This window comes from Saccostrea cucullata, unplaced genomic scaffold (assembly GCF_032062105.1).
Source record: "Saccostrea cucullata isolate Sc308-1 unplaced genomic scaffold, CSIRO_AGI_Scuc_v1 ctg1170, whole genome shotgun sequence".
Classification (NCBI taxonomy): Eukaryota; Metazoa; Mollusca; class Bivalvia; order Ostreida; family Ostreidae; genus Saccostrea; species Saccostrea cuccullata.
In genome coordinates this window covers 1-17,771 of record NW_026926035.1, presented here as the reverse complement: position 1 = coordinate 17,771, position 17,771 = coordinate 1, and the positions used below count along the sequence as shown (strand labels likewise).

Genomic DNA, 17,771 nt, shown 5'->3' with positions numbered 1-17,771 from the left:
ATGGGACTTGTTTGAGAAATTTTCAAAAGTTTAAGTAAATACAACTTTAAGTTTTGAGACCTCATGTTGTCAAGCATTTCATAACAATTTATGTTTGCATATCTTCTTTCAATAGAATTACGAACATATAACATTTATAAATTATTCATTTAAATTCCTTACAAGGTGTCTTTGCCATTGAAAGGAAAATTCAGCTTTTTACAGATATGGAAAGGAGAAAAGTCTTTTTAATTGGACAAAATACATTTTTAAAGATTGGGGAAGTTTTAATGATATGAATAGAAAAAAACATTCTAAAGTTAGCAAATACATTCACTGACAATGTATTTTTTCAATACATCCTTAGTGGAGTAAACAGACGCTTTTTGGCATTGCAATTAGCCTAAAAAAGTAAATTGCGTTGAATAAAGACTTTCTTTTCTTCAATTGTTCACCGCACTCTGCGTACAATGGCATTGAAAGATACATAAGAAATAAAAAACAAACATCTTCTTATGATTTAATAGTACTTGGTTGCGACAAACAAATAGTGTTGTCTGAATCCATGTTTTTTTCTGAAATAGAAGCAAGTGTAAAATCATTATGATAATTCTCTCTCTCTCTCTCTTGAATATCAGACATATTAAAAGACAGAAAATAACCTTTAAAGCTAAACTAACCACGCCTTCTTCGAATCACAGTATCCTCCTTGACAGCTGAGTTCGTTCTTGCAGTACCTACTGCAAGTACGGTCGCTGTGAATGAGTCCATAGCACCCGTTGCCAGCCGTAACAACTTGCGCCGATGCTAGAAAATTTTAAAATGTTTTTATTCATGTCTGTTTTTAATGTGTTTTTTTTAAATTATCACATATAAATTAACAGTTTTTTATAATGCTTGAATTGATTTTAATTACAGAACAAAGGAAAGTTTGGAACACATTTAATCGAAAAAAAAATGAACTGCTCAATATCATATAAAACATACAATACTCACCAATCAAAAACACACAGACCACGATTAAAAGATAGGGCTTCATCTTGAAGTTTTGGATTTAGATCTGTGGTAAAAATATGTGAAAAAAACAGCATTGCTATGAAAAAGTTTGAATTAATTTAATGGAAAGTGCTTCAAATATTACATATGGTATTACTAGGACTGCTATAATTGAAATTAAGAATTTATAAGATAACTTTCAGAGGATATTTTAAAACAATCTTCAACTAACTTCAGATACTGGTGTTTCAGAGTTAAAAAAAAATATGAAATTTTCCAACATACCAGTAATTCTACAGGCAGTCTCAACAGTTGTATATATTCTGTTTTAGGCTGAAAAAGACAAATTATAACAGGGTAAATATACACATTTTATATTCTCTTTTGGTGGCAGATGTCATTAATTTGCATTTTGCCAAAAAAGGTGTAGTCTTCGATCATTTGATGTAAGACTGTCAAAATACTTCATAAATCACTTCTCCATGGCACCTGTTCCCACCTATGATATTTTGGAGGTTCGAATTTGCTCTGCTCCTATTTTGTATTGTTTTATGGACTTTTGATCTTGAATACTGTTTGTTATCTCCATATGTTTCATTCTGACAGAAAAAGTGCCCTAAAAATATTCTTTGCCTGATAGCAGATTTTGAAACAGAAGATGTTGATTGATTGTATGTTGTTTGACGTTTGAAAAATTTTCACTCATTCAAAAAATATGGGTTACACAATAATGGATGAATAATTTGCAATCAGGTTAGAAACGCAGTTTTAATTTATTTTACGCAGTTTAGTAAATTGATTCCTAAAACAGTCGCAATTTAACGTTTACCGTTCACGGTAGCCTAGTGGTAGAGCGTTCGCTTCGTGATCGGGAGGCCCGTCAAACCTTAGACGTAATCAAAGTACTGAAAGTACTGAAAAGCGGTTAGCATGCTTTCATCGAATATGTACAGTGTACAATAACAAAAAATGCATTGAATCATGATATTAAAGTAGGCATGCATATCTTTTTCCAGTGTCATCGACGAAGAAGCAGACACACTGAATTTTGTAGTACTTAACTAAATGGTATAACCAATAACATCCCAGACTGATGTCACAAATTTTTGTTTCAAAATATCAACCTGAGATTTTCAGTTTGAAAGACAGGAAGTTCAATTTCAAAAATTTCTCCCTAATTGTCTCCATTGTTGGCGTCCAAAAGTGCTCAGAACGAAAAAAAAAATTATGTTGATGTTGCAAATTTAATTGGCTTTCATGCTCTATTGATTCTGAAATTAGGTAACTGTAAAGGCTACTATAGCAAACAACTCAAAAAGAAAATAAAATGATAATTCAAATTCTTTAGATTAATTGATTTGGAGTACTGTACATAGATCTTTAGCTGGCTAGTCTAAGAAAAATGGATGGACGAGCAGAGAATTAATTAATTTCAGAGAGCTTCAGTTTCGTAGGCTCACTGCGGGTCAGCAATGTGTGACCTGTCATTGGGGATGCTTACTTCTCCTAGGCACCGGAACTTTCAAGGATCCGTTTTTCTTTTGAGACCGATCACTGTTCATTCTGTATTTTGATACAGATACTGAGTACATCTGTTTATTAATATTATGAACTATTTCTCTCACAGGAAGAAAGACAAGTAAACAAGATAATAAAGTTTTAAGAAATGTACATTATTGACTTTTCATACAATTAAATGTTCGAATAAGTAAATGGTATATGACAATTATTTAAAAAAGAGTCTTGCACGATATGTATAAACGAACATATACTGAGTATTTGGCAAATATTTTTCATGAAATATTGTAAAAAAAAAAAAAAAAAAAAAAACGTGTGAAAAGGAAAGTTGTTGTTTAATTCATCAATACTAGTATTTTAAAAATTCAAAGGTTCACTAGAAGTCAGTGTATAACAAACAATTTAATTGTCCATTGCAAGAATTACCTAGGTATCATTGTCACTTTCTTCAATATGTCGCATAAGCAATACATTGTTTTTTGGTTTTTTTTAGTAAAAACAAGTATGCGAATTTCTATCAATATGTCTGTAAGCATCTGTATTTTAATTTTTATTTTTTCTCAAAGGCTCAAAATGATAATTAACGAATTGGACAAATTCAAATTTAAAAAGTATTTTTACAACATATACCTTGCATAGGAATTTAGCAAACTTTCAAAAGTAATCATTCATTAGATATAATTTTCAATTTGTGCTTATCGTCAAGATTTTTCATGCCTCTTTTTTCTGTGCATATTTTATATCGGCTGATTTTTAGAAAAGGATCGAATGCCGATTAAATTTTTTTCTCCAATTTTTAAAAATTAATTTTAGTATTTTCAGGCTCCCATTATTTTTTTAAAAATAAAAATGTGATCGTTTAAAATCGTTTGTAATAATTAGACTGAGTACAGAATTTATCCCTGGAAACAAAGCTTTTATCATCTTTTAAATAATTTCAATTGAGAAAAAAAGGAGAAGAAAAACGTTTCATTATGAAAGTAATCCATAACTGTACAACTTACAGATGTATTCAGTATTTTTATATAAAGGCTTTCTTCGTGTACTAGTATTACTTAAGTTAATTAAAGGGATGCCTAAATATTTTGGAAAATGAAACTCGATCGAGAGATTCTCCGATGTTTTGCAGTCGGTAATAACCTTCAACCCCTTTAGCCAGTAATTAACCCGTCCTCCCTGTGCCCAGTAGCATAATTCGGTCAAATATTTATTGTTCATGAGGGATACCTTATAATTAATCACAGGCACCTGAATTTTTACCAGTAAGTCTCTAAATTAGCCAAATATCGAAACATTCTACCCCCTCTATATATAAATACACAAGGTGTCCAACGCCATTTTGACCACCTGTTCGATTCAGGCTTCATTTAACACATAAATCGGAAATGCCTACTGGTTTTCGTGTAACATTGGGTTGAAATATGATATTTCTCGCTATACATTTCTTCCTAAAGTTTAAATCTAACGCGTTGATAATGTTATCAGCTAAACTTCATGCTGACTTCGAATTTCGTCACAGGGCCCGATCGCCATCAGCTGATGTCACGGAAATTTAATCTCGACACCAAATGCTCCTATACATAAACTTTTTTTAATACAACATTTATAAATTTATTTCATTGACAAACAAAATCAGAAAAAAATTAAAAAACCGAAAGATTATGTTGTTTTGATAGTCTTGATTTTATTTAACATATGTTCTATGTGTTAGAAACAAATCATAGGTACTAGGTAGAGGCTTTGTTGAAGTTTCCGTTGTCGATAGGTAGCGCCTTATGGAAGTTTCCGGTGTCGATAAAAATCGGACACATGCCATAAAGCGGTTAGCGAAGCTAACCGCTTAAAAATAGGTAGTGACTGTTTCTTCGCCAAGCGCTCGGCATCAGAAGTGAAAGTCACGGGTCTTTCGGATATGACCTTAAAACGTAGGTCCCGTGTCACGGTATAGCCGTTAGCACGTTAAAGAACCCTCACTGTTCAATGGCCCTGAGTACCGAGTATAGGTCTAAATTTGAAGTCTCCATATGATTGAAAAATTATCGAGAGGGACGTTAAACAATACACAATCAATCAATAAAACATCCCAACCTTTGGGACTGTAATTTCCAGTGTGGGGTACTAGTGATAACCTTCCATTTCTAATTATGTCGATCCTACCTATGATGTACCTAAATCATTTAAGAAAGGAAACATCGAAGAATCCTATTTCGGGAACTGGAATATTCAGAGTGGGACGTTGTCTATAAAATACCACCACTTTAAGTTAATAATTATTGTATCGTCTCTAGTTTTGGAGACCTGCGCCTCAACGTTTTTTCTGCGAAAGGTATCATATTCAGTCACGCATTGCCAAGAACAAAAAAAAAATTTGAAACTTGCTTGAAAATAAAAAAAATTTGCCAATAAAGTTGAATATTTGAAGTATCATTTTTTTTAAATTGTTAAAGTCTTAGAGGCTTGTTGTAGTGATTGGTTTTTTGTTGTTCTTTTGTCACGCGGAGGGACTCGTTTTTGAGACGTCCGACAGAGTGTAATGCTATGCAAATTTTTGTCCATTCTGAATATTGATCTCTGGATCCAGATTGTTTATTTATGATGTTTAAGATATCTGCAAGATTCGCATGTCTTTTTCTTTGCTTTGTCATAATGTGGGTTACTAAAGATAGAAAGTATTACCAGGTATTTTTCCAAATTCTATTACTGGTCTCTAGTCTCTAGTAAAATGGACATTGGTTTTGTGGATATCCATCAACCTAGTATTCCAGTGCACATTTGTAAGCGAATTGGAGATAGTAACACTGTATTGCTGGCTTACACAGTGACCCCATTGTCACTAGCACGGCATCATTACTAATATTTCTCCGATTATTGTCTCAGAAAGTCAAGATGATAATAAACATATGTAATTTATTGGTATATATCATCTCGAAATATATTTACAAACTTAACTTAATTATATTAATTAGCTCTTTTAGATATTTTAAATATGCAGTTATCACGATTTCATATAGATATCGTATAAAATGGATTGCCTAGGTCACAAGGACTTGTGTCAAAAACGTATCAATCCGCCTGAAATTACATTCAAATTTTGTACAAATTTAAGTCTTTTTGTTACAACAATAATCTTTTTTCTAACATCAAATGAATGAAAATTAAATAATAAGGAATGAATTTAATAGCTACCCATTTTATACGATATAAACTCGGTTGGAACAGTTTACGTTTTTTTATAAACCGTTTAATACGTTTTTATACTGTCAAACGTCTCTTTAAAACCGTGTAAATAACCCCCACAGCAATGCCAATCAATTTTGCTATGTGTCTTACAGTTAATCAAACATCATCAGTGATAATTTGTTGAATTTTGGAAAATAGGACATTTTTTGTTGTAAGTCCTCGTCGCCAAGAACGGTAGTCATTTAGATGCCCATAATATCATTTTTGTTCATTGAAATTGAAATTCACCTGCTTATGTGTCTACATAGAGACATTGATTGCGATAAATATCACATATTTTAGTGAATTTTGGGGGATTCTTAACGTGTTTACAGCAGCTTTCATAACGCTTTTAACTGCACTGTAGCTTACTGATTCTTTACCATTCATTTTTGATGTATTGTCTCGAATACGCCTTATTTTCCAGATTCTCACAACGAACCTATTTGATGAAAATTGTCCCATCAACTGTCATTAATTCATTAATGATTCAATCATGAAAGAAAGTAAACTAAATGCCATATGATTTCTATGTTGTATGTAATAGAGCTCAGGAAATCATTTATTAAAGAACCCACGTATATCTTGTGTGAAAGTTTTATTTTATACATTTTAAAATAAGGTTGTCTGTGCACAGATATTTGTATCAGATATATTTTTAACCCATCGTATGATGATAACACGTGTTATTAGGCAATTAGAAGTTGGACGGTTATTCGCTATTCGCCATTCGAATCTGTCTGCCGGTTCGCTATTCAAATTACCGTAAATGTCCTAACAATTTTTTTTTTTCAAAAAACCTTAATAACGCATTATAATCCGTGTTTAAAAAAACTCGTGAAATACTAAATAGTATATTATAAGTATTTCTACATAAGAGTAAATTACCCGGGTGCAGGCTAAGATCCTGGATCCCATATTTAGACTCTTATATTTTTACAAGGGAGGAGTATGGGAGAGACCTTTCAAACCTCAAAAGAAATTTATGTTACAAGACCGGACACCGGGAACCCATTTAGCTAGCCCGGATGAAATTGGGAAAAAAAGCCTTATAATTCTATTATATGTATTTCTGAATAAGAGTACATTGCCCGGGGGGCTGGCTAACATCCAAGATACCCATATTTAGACCTTGATAATTTTACAGGGGAGGGGTATGAAAAGGACCCTTCTACTGTCAAAGGGAGTTTATGTTACAAGACCTGGAACCCATTTATCTAGCCCGGATGAAATTGGAAAAAATCGTATAATTCTATTATATGTATTTCTGAATAAAAGTACATTGCCCGGGGGTCTGGCTAACATCCTGGATCCCATATTTAAACCTTGATATTTTTACAGGGGAGGGGTAAGGAAAGGACCCTTCTACTGTCAAAGGGAGTTTTTGTTACAATACCTGGAATCCATTTAGCTAGACCGGATGAAATTGGAAAAAAACGTATAATTCTATTATATGTATTTCTGAATAAAAGTACATTGCCCGGGGGTCTGGCTAACATCCTGGATCCCATATTTAGACCTTGATATTTTTACAGGGGTGTGGTATGGAGGGGACCCTTCTACTGTCAAAGGGAATTTATTTTACAAGACCGGGAACCCATTAAGCTAGCCCGGAGAATATTGGAAAAAAGCCTCATAATTCTATTATATGTATTTCTGAATAAGAGTACATTGCCCGGGGGTCTGGCTAACATCCTGGATCCCATATTTAGACCTTCATATTTTTACAGGGGAGGGGTATGGGAGGGACCTTCTACTGTCAAAGGGAATTTATTTTACAAGACGGGGAACCCATTTAGCTAGCCCGGGGAAAATTGGAAAAAAAACGTTTAATTCTATTATATTTTTACAAGGGAGGAGTATGGGAGAGACCTTTCAAACCTCAAAAGAAATTTATGTTACAAGACCGGACACCTAATTAGCTAGCCCGATCAAAATTGGAAAAAACGTAAAATACTATAATTATAAGAGTACATTGCCCGGCGGCTGGCTAACATCCAAGATCCCATATTTAGACCTTGATATTTTTACAGGGGTGGGGTATGGAAAGGACCCTTCCACTGTGAAAAGGAATTTATGTTACAAGACCGGGAACGCATTTAGTTAGCCCGGAGAATATTGGGAAAAAAACGTAAAATTCTATTATATGTATTTCTGAATAAGAGTACATTGCCCGGGGGTCTGGCTAACATCCTGGATCCCATATTTAGACCTTCATATTTTTACAGGGGAGGGGTATGGGAGGGACCCTCCTACGGACAAAGGGAATTTATTTTACAAGACCGGGAACCCATTTAGCTAGCCCGAAGAAAATTGGAAAAAAAAAGTATAATTCTATTATATGTATACAAGGGAGGAGTATGGAAGAGACCTTTCAAACCTCAAAAGAAATTTATGTTACAAGACCGGACACCTAATTAGCTAGCCCGATCAAAATTGGAAAAAACGTTAAATACTATAATTATAAGAGTACATTGCCCCGGGGGCTAGCTAACATCCAAGATCCCATATTTAGACCTTCATATTTTTACAGGGGAGGGGTATGGGAGGGACCCTTCCACTTTAAAAGGAATTTATGTTACAAGACCGGGAACCCATTTAGCTAGCCCGGATGAAATTGGGAAAAAAAGCCTTATAATTCTATTATATGTATTTCTGAATAAGAGTACATTGCCCGGGGGTCTGGCTAACATCCTGGATCCCATATTTAGACCTTCATATTTTTACAGGGGAGGGGTATGAGAGGGAACTTTTGACTATCAAAAGCTATTTATATTACAAGACCGGGAACCTTTTTATAAATTAGCTTGCCCGGATAAAATTGGAAGAAATACGTCAATGAGATTTTAGAACGCAGTTTGCACTTTGAGGGTGGGGTACAAGGGTTCAGTTACGACTTCTGTGAAATATTGGTGATGGAACCATCTCTAGTTTCCAAGATAGAGCCCTCAAGTTTTCAGCCCTACTATACTATACGAATGTAATGGTTTGGGCTGTGGATATCGGCCTGGATAGCTCAGTTGGTAGAGAACCTGACTGGAGATGCAGGGGTCCCGGGTTCGATTTCCGGTCCAGCCATACATTTTCTCCTTTCCTGTTACAGATTTAGTGCCGTTGACCACCCCTGGAATTGCAGGTGAAAGTCCTGCCAGGGGCAATAGGAACTTGGGTTGTGTTTTCGAGGGCGAAGACCATTTAAGGAAGGAGGAATGTAATGGTTTGAACCGTGGATATCGGCCTGGATAGCTCAGTAGGTAGTGCACCTGACTAGGGATACAGGGGTCCCGGGTTCGATTCCCGGTCCAGCCATACATTTTTTCCTTTCCTGTTACAGATTTGGTGCCGTTGACCACCCCTGGAATTGGAGGTGAAAGTCCTGCCAGGGGCAATAAGAACTTGGGTTGTGTCTTCGAGGGCGAAGACAATTTAAGGAGGGAGGAATGTAAGTAGTATAAGCATTCCCGCTAGGGGAAGATTCTGATTGGCTGAGAGAAATCACATGATCAATTTTGATTGGTGGAGGGGAAAGGGGGTCAACTGAGTGCAGTTCTAACCCTAACCCCCTAACCCTAACCCTAACCCTAACTAACCCTAACCCTAACCCCTGGCCCTAACTAACCCTAACCCTAACCCCCTAACCCTAACCCTAACCCTAACTAACCCTAACCCCTAACTATCCCTAACCCCCTAACCTAACCCTAACTAACCCTTACCCCTAGCCCTAACCCTAACCCTAACCCCTAACCCCCTAACCCTTATCCCTAGCCCTAACTAACCCTAACCCTAACCCTAACTAACCCTAACTAACTGTATCCCTAGCCCTAACTAACCCTAACCCCCTAACCCTAATAACCCTAGCCCTCCCCTAGCCCTAACTAACCCTATCCTCCCCTTAGCCCCTTTTTAACCCTAACCTATCCCCTTAAATACTGGAGTTGTTTACACTGTGTTTATACTATACGTAGGTACTACGTTTTGTTTATGGACACAGGTAAATGCGGCGTGTGCAAAACATTACAAGAATGTGATTATGACGTCACGCTTCACAGTCTAGACAGCCCTATAACCGGTTCAAACTGGATTTTTACTGAAAACAATAACAACCTGGATTTTTACTGAAAACAAGAACACAGATTTTGATTTTTATTCAATTTTTATTCACAATGAAAAAAAAATACATACAATTTACATTTTCTGTTTCTTCTTCTGTCCCTTCTCACTGGTCCGGGGTAGTTTCCTCTTGTGTGTTCTGGGTGGACACTCCTCTATTTTTCTCCTTTTTGTACTTTTTTCACTAACTAGTCTGTCTCCCTTTCTAAATTACTTATCTTTTCCATCACTTTTTTCACTAACTGGTCTGTCTCCCTTCCTAAATGACTAATCTTTTCCATCACTTCTTTCTCTAACTGGTCTATCTTTTCCATCACTTCTTTCTCAAACTGGTCTATCTCCCTTTCTAGATCACTAATCTCTGTCAGCGCTTCTTTCTTTTTATTTAGGATAAGGCACAAATGACTTCTTTCATCTAGATCTAAAAGATCCTGTGTTTCTGGTACTGTCTCCTTTGTATTTTCCTCTGCCATATTTTACTTCTGTCGAGTTAAAAGTAATCACACAGAATGATCCTCATTGTACAGCTCTGGTTTATATATATAGCATGGATTTATTTTAGGGCCGTGTGCAAAAAATACTTTTTACCTACGTTTTCTTATATATATATATACCTGTTTGCATCACCTGTAAAGTGCCGTGTGCAAAAACATAAGGGTCGTGTGCAAAAAATACCTTTTACCTTGTTTGCATCATCTGTAAAGTGCCGTGTGCAAAAAGTACGATAAACTTACCTATGCATTGTGACGTCATTCACTGTATAAATACAATGTGATTATGACGTCACACTTTTTCATTTACAGTCTAGACAGCCTAGTCTAGCCAGCCTAACCGGTTTGAACTGATTTTTTTACTGAAAGACAATAACAAATAACACACAATACAAAAAACATGTGTGTGTTATGTCTGTCAAGTTATAACACCAGGTCATTTTTTTAAAAAACTTAGAATTTCTTTTTAAATTTTTTAAACTTTTTTTTAAAAAACATAAATTTTTTTTTAACTTTTTAAAAATAACTTTAATGTTTTTTTCTTATTAATTTTTTTTTTTGGTAAACTCCCCTTATAGTTTTTAAGAAATAAAATAAAAAAAATCATGTAATACTACATCAGTGTTATGTTATTGTATGACTTCATCTTTTATACAGTCGGGTTCGGGGTTTCGGGCAGCCATGGCGAATTTTCGGCAGGATTTTACCCCAGTGAAAAAGGCTTGTAATTTACCCTGTAGGTCTTTTAAAGTTGTTTCACATTGTTTATGATTGTGATTATGTTATCGCTCACCTATATGTTTAATGTCAGCTATGCTAAATAACCCATTTCTGTGTAATTTGAGAGAATGTTTTGACATGTGGTTAAAGTATGGCGTGCTATTCATGTTATCATTTAAAAAGTCGATCCTAAATAAATCTGTCTTAAAAAATACATTTTACGAATGACATTTAATATAGTGTTAAATCTAAAGCAAACTAGCATGGCGCGGCGCCATGCCCTTTTTTCTCAGCGCCATGCCCTTTTTTCCTGCGCCATGCCCTTTTTTCCAAAAATAAATTCAAAATTTCCGCCATTTTCTCGTTAAATATTGTTATACGGGCACTTTTTGGTCGATATACGGGCACTTGTTGATCTATACGGGCACCTCTTACCTACATACGGGCACTTTTAATAACTATCAACAGAGACGCCATATTGAATTTTTTGTATTGACCCAATTTTAAAGACGACAATGCCGACTTCAGAGAGGTCCAAACGCAAGCGAATCGAAGAAAACGAGAAGCAAGCAAGGCAATGCAGACGGCTGTTCCAATTCTTCGGCAGGTATATTCTTGAAAATTGTTAATCATACATTGTTTCACGAAACAACTAACGTTATACAAACGATCAGCTGATCGGGATGACCTAAATTAAGTCGAAGAAAAGATGCACTGTTGGTTTCCAAAATGATTTGAAATTTTAATAATTATAATTGATTAAGGTTTACACACAACCGTGATTCTGTTTCAGTTTATATTTTTGATAAATGATAAATTCCTTGCACTAGGTCTACAAGTACTACAAGTACAATCAGCTGGTCGAGGTCAATGTTCAAAGTTCAAGAGTTCATTATCATGATTATTGAAACGACTATTTCAAGATGATATTTTTAATAATCTACATATATTTATACATATGATAAACACTGCATTATTTGTCTTAATTATTTGTAGTTATACTATAATCTATATTTATATTATAATATTACACCATGTCATTGTGAATAAATATGGTAATTTAGATTGAGAAGAGTTACAGAAAAGGTAAAAGATATGTTATTAACAACTGTTATAAGTGATTATGATTAATGAATGTGTGTTGAAATAAAGATTGGGAACAACAAAGGTGTCAATTAGCACCCAAGTCCCGGAGTGTATGTTAATAAAATTAGAGATATCCCAGCAAATAGCGAGATATCTCAAATGTGTGAAAGTCGAATGTTTTTAGGTATATAGAATTACTCAATCCATATCCAAGACAATACGGAACCTGCTAACAAAGCTTTTCACTCAGAATAATTATGTCCCCCCTCAAAGAAGAGAGGGCATATTGCTTTGCTGCTTTTGGTTGATCTGTCCATCATCAATTTTCGTTCATTTGCTTCAACAATAGACCCTTTTCCTATGACATTTCGCTACTCATAAGAAAAATAGTGTTATCTTTAAGTTTACCTCAGTAACTAGTTTAACAAACTGAACTTCTTGAAGGGATCTAGGAATATTTCCCTAGGCTACAATATGATGGCTAAGGGGAAAAACTCTTAAGCGAAAGATTCATAGGAAAAAGGGTCTATTGCAGAGTTCAGGTGGCACGTATTGAAATGAAATTTGGTGTACAATTTTATCAAAAGAATATTGATGTCATTTTCAGTTTTGGGCATGATCAAGGGATTATGAATAGAGCATTAATTGCACCAGTTGAGTCTTATTATTATGTTTCATGATGTCACAATTATTTATTCACAATAACATGGTATACCGTATAAAATTATGTAATTACATGATTCAGTTTGTCACACTATTAGTATTAGATACCATATTACTGAGGGCAACATATAATATAGTTATGCAGTTTTAAGACAAAAAAAATTAATGAATTTTTAAAATATTTCAGGCCAGAATCACCATCCCTCTCAAGAGCTGATGAATCCCAGGAGGAGGAGATGTGTTGTTCACCAATGCCACTGCCAGACATCGATCTTCTAGATTCAACTGCAGAGCCAAGCACCCCTTTAGAGTCTAGGACAGAGTCAAGTGCCCTCCCTAACCTTCACGATTCCAGGACCCATGCTACATCTAGCCCAGTGACTGACCGTACCAGAAACAACTCGGGACACAAGATGAACTTTGACCCTAATTGGCAGATCAACCGACCCTGGCTCATCAATGAAGTGGAGTACAGCAGTGATGGTTTTTCCTTTGATGCTATGTACTGCAGCCTCTGCCGTAAAATGGGACACCAAAGGCCGTAACAACAGCAAGGTCTGGAATACTACAGGTTGCGTTTCCACCCGCCTAGATGTTGTCACCAAGCACGAGTCATCTGAGATGCACAAAGATGCAGTGTTCAAAGAGATGGCAATGGACAAAGGCATTGAGGCAGCATTTGAGACCATGAACAAGAAAGAAATCCAGGCCTTAAAGGATGCCCAGAAAGTCTTGTACTTCCTGATCCAGCATAATCTACCATACCTGACCCTGTACGAGCCATTGATGGATCTGTGCATCGCACTAGGAGCCACAAATCTCCAACATCTGCCCAACACAAAGAATGCAACTTACAGAAGTGCGGCCACAGCCACAGAGTTCCTCGACTGCCAGGCAGAAGTTGTTGAGACCAGAGTGTCTGAAAGTATTAAGACAAGCGAGTCCTATGGTTTGATGGTGGACGAGTACACGGACATCAGTGCCAGGAAACATTTGGCCATGGTGTGCAGATTTGTCGACAACGGAGCATCCAGGCTGGCATTTCTCCAGGATGTTAAACTTTCAAATGGGGAAGCTGAGACCATTTACTCCGCAATGAAGGGTTATCTCGCCTCCAAGGAAATACCCCTGCAATAGATGACATCCTTTGCCAGTGATGGGCCTGCAGTAATGGTGGGGAAGAGAATGGGGTGGTTGCCAAACTTCAACATGACAACCCAGAAGTTCTGCATCTTCATTGCATGAATCATCGACTGCAGCTTGCTGTATCAAAGGCCTTCAAGTCCATCCCCATGATAAGCAACACAGATGAGCTGCTCACAGCACTTTTTAAGTACTACCATTACAGCACAGTCCGTTCAGAGAGCTTGCAGGCCATTCAGAATTTGATGAGGGAGACGGGAGAGTTAGAAAACCAAAACAACATCACGGTGAAGAGGGCTGTACACACAAGATGGTTAAGTCATGAGGCAGCTGTTCAGACTGTTAGGAAGTTGTATGCACCCATACTGACTGATCTTGAAAATGCAGTTGCCTCAGGACGGTATAAAGTCATTAGAGATGGAAAGGGAACCCCAGCAAGCAGCCTCCTTAAGATGCTAAAAAACTACGACAAGCTGTACTTTATCCATCTCCTCTGTGACATTTGCACATCCTTGGCCTCCCTTACCAGGACATTCGAAAGGGAAGATGTGGATCTTTCAATTATTGAACCGAGGGTAACAGCAACGCTTTCAACCCTTAGGAAAATGAAAGAGAGAGACCCTCCCTTTACAAGCAAAGTTCCATCTGTTGCACAGAGTTTGGGAATTTCGACCAAGGATGACACTCACCAGACAATTCAGGCAGCCAAAAACCAGTTCATCGACAACCTGACGAGCAACATTGAGGACAGACTGGAGAATTCCTCCCTGATTGACAGCCTTTCTGTTCTCAACCTCAGTGCAGTTGACCCAAACAACCTTGCTTTCTATGGGGATGCAGCTCTTTCCTCCCTAGCAAACCACTTCAACCTGGACGAGGAACTCACATTACATGAATGGAGTGAAATGAAAGAGTTTTTTAGGAGCAACCTGGAGGTGTGCACCCCAAAGTACTTGCTAGACACCCTGACCAAGGCAAGAGCAACAACTGGAGAAATGTTTCCAAACATCAGGAGGCTGTTGGCTATTGCAGAGTCCCTGATCATCTCCACTTCTGCAGTAGAGAGGGTTTTCAGCAGAGTGAAGCTCACAGTAACCACTCACAGGAACCGTTTATCTGTAAACACTGTCAGTAAGCTGTTGACTGTGGGCCTCAACACCAACTCAGTTGAAGACCTAGACCTGGAAAAGGTTGTGAAACTCTATCTGAGTAAGAAAAATAGAAGAATCCTCAGAGTCCAGCCTTCAAGTTCCAAGTGAATCTGTGCCTGAATAAGATGTGACAGTTAGTTCTTATTTACAGTGAGAAAAGAAACTCTTGTCAGTTGTGATATATGTTCTTAAAGTTGACAGTTTTTAAAAAGATTTTATTGATATTTTATTTTATGACATGTGACCTATTTATTTTGTTTTCTGAAAAATATTTAAAACTAGTCTACTTGGTTTTTAGATTTGTGCAAATACTCTATGTCTTTCAAAGTTAACACATGCATAATATGTATTGATTATCTACCTCATTTGAAATGAAATGTGATATTTTTAAAAATGTATTTATTTATAACATGCCTGATTATTTATTAACTACTCTGAATTGTCCTTCAAGTATTTTCTTATCTAGGTAATAGTATCTAAGTGACAAAGACATTTTATCATTATTTAAGATAATGTATAGTAATAGTAGCTAGTATGAATTGAAGTGTCTCTCTTTTATAATGTTATGATGCATTATTTATTTATTTTTTTTTTGGTTTTAATAATTTAATAGTAGCTAGAATGAATTGAAGTGTCTTTCTATATTATAAATGTTAAGATGCATAGTTTATTTAATTGTAATGAAATAAGTCAAATTCATCATGTTCATATGTGCCATTTTTCATAAATTATAAATATATTGTCTCTGTTGAAATATGCAATGTTAAAAAAAATATAGATTTAATAAAATCATTGTGAATGAACACTTCTGTTTTCTCATTTCACAAGGTTGAAAAGTTGAAAAAAGGGAGCAACATGTTTTAACTTGTTAAAAGGATAAAGGATTATTTATTATACTACGATACAATAAAAGTGCCCTGAGATTGCCTTGCCGCGACGGAAAGTGCCCTTTTTAGCATATCAAATGTGTGCCCTTCTCAGATCCTGGATTTAACACTATAATATGATTGATTAGAGTATAGGTATCCATATATAAGAGATATTATTTTGCATTACATTTAAACATGTTTTTCTGTCCTGTTTGTCTGTCAATTGTTGCTTTACTTCCTTTGTAAAATGAGGTTAAATTGAGTATCACTGAATATTGTATGCTTTTTTTTCAGGATCAGCTAAGATGTTATTTCACTGGATTATTTAATGGATAGACTTATTGGGCATATATTTGGATATCTCTGGTAAGTTTGTCTTTGTTTTGTTTACATTTTCCTATGAAGGTCATCTTTGCATTTAACCATGATTTATATGTAAAGTTCTATTTTGAATGTAAATGCTGTATTTATCCTCATTTCATGTGATTTACAGTTGTATAACCTGCATGTAGCTCAGAGTGCATTTAATATTTCTATGATGGATCATTCTTTGATTGAATTTAAATCAGAAAAATATTCACTAAATTTTGATAAAATACATATGGTATCTTTTACATTTCTGTCCCTTTTATCTGTCAATTATTGTTTTACTTACATTGTAAAATGAGGTTAATTGTGTATCACTGAATATTGTATGATTTTTTTCAGGATCAGCTAAGATGTTATTTCACTGGATTATTTAATTGGGCATATAATTGGATATCTCTGGTAAGTTTGTCTTTGTTTTGTTTACATTTTCCTATGAAGGTCATCTTTGCATTTAAGGTCAAGATCTAGTAAATGACTTTAGAATAACTTTTCAGTGCTAAATCCATTATGACGTCATAATCACTTTCAACTTTCTTTTTCCCGTACTTTACGGCTCTAATAGAACTATGTAGAAAATAAAGTATTTCCATGGAATTCAATTTGAAATCACATGAAAAGTAGTCCCGATACCTATCTTAAATTTGACATTATTTTAAAGTAGAGACTAAGAACATACAAATTACCGTTTTCTGAAAAACTGTAGGCAATCTGGATACATTTTCTTTGCCTGATATGGAAAAAACTCCTGTTTTCAAAACTGGTTTTCTTAATTTTTCATTGAAAATGACAGTGTAAAATATGGTTTTTCATCTTGTTTTTCTACAAATTATGCCCCGAAACATCTATTTTGACCAAGCTAATATTATAAAGCATCATTAAAGGAATTAGTTTCTTAAATTTGAAAAATCTGTAGACACCTTCCATTTACTAGATCTTGACCTTAAGCATGATTATATGGTTTAATTTAATTACTGTGTAATTCTTATGTGATCTCATATCTCTAACATTCATATAAGCACAGTCTTATTTTGGCTAAAATATGCTAAGGAAACTTCATATTGTTAATAAGTCCTTTTGCATAAATTATGATATAATGTCATAATTCATTATGTCTGTTACCCATGGAATTCAGACTTACTAAATTGTGATCTATAAGGAATGTAATAAAAGAAAAAGTAAGAATCTACAAAAGGTTTATCCTTGTTTTGATTCTAAATATGTGCTATATATGGCATACATAATCATTTCATTTTCACTTTTGTTTCTTATTAATGAGCTTTTCAAAAAATGTAGGACTACATGTTGTATATGCTAATATCTTTTTGTATGCTGTACTGACAGGTATTAAACAAAATTGAATCTGCTGTTAAGAGAAAGTCTGTTAGTGTCTAAAAATTACACTGATAATCATTTTGTATTTGTGATATTAATACAATAACTGTGCTTCTTTTGTTATC

The 17,771-nt window shown here is 35.2% G+C and overlaps 2 long non-coding RNA genes and 1 other non-coding gene across 3 annotated transcripts; 2 read left to right on the top strand and 1 right to left on the bottom strand.

Annotated features, from left to right (window-relative positions):
- Positions 1 to 666: 666 nt before the first annotated feature.
- On the bottom strand, positions 667 to 1,279 carry LOC134270435 (uncharacterized). Its single transcript, XR_009992824.1, has 3 exons — positions 1,261 to 1,279; positions 976 to 1,039; positions 667 to 786 (listed from the first exon to the last, which is right to left on the bottom strand). It is a non-coding gene; the product is annotated as an uncharacterized LOC134270435 (long non-coding RNA).
- Positions 1,280 to 8,947: 7,668 nt separating this feature from the next.
- Positions 8,948 to 9,021, top strand: Trnap-agg (transfer RNA proline (anticodon AGG)). The gene has a single exon. It is a non-coding gene; the product is annotated as a tRNA-Pro (tRNA).
- Positions 9,022 to 10,966: 1,945 nt separating this feature from the next.
- LOC134270434 (uncharacterized) lies at positions 10,967 to 16,733 on the top strand. The gene is made up of 3 exons (XR_009992823.1): positions 10,967 to 11,049; positions 16,240 to 16,311; positions 16,654 to 16,733. It is a non-coding gene; the product is annotated as an uncharacterized LOC134270434 (long non-coding RNA).
- The last annotated feature ends 1,038 nt before the right edge of the window (positions 16,734 to 17,771 follow it).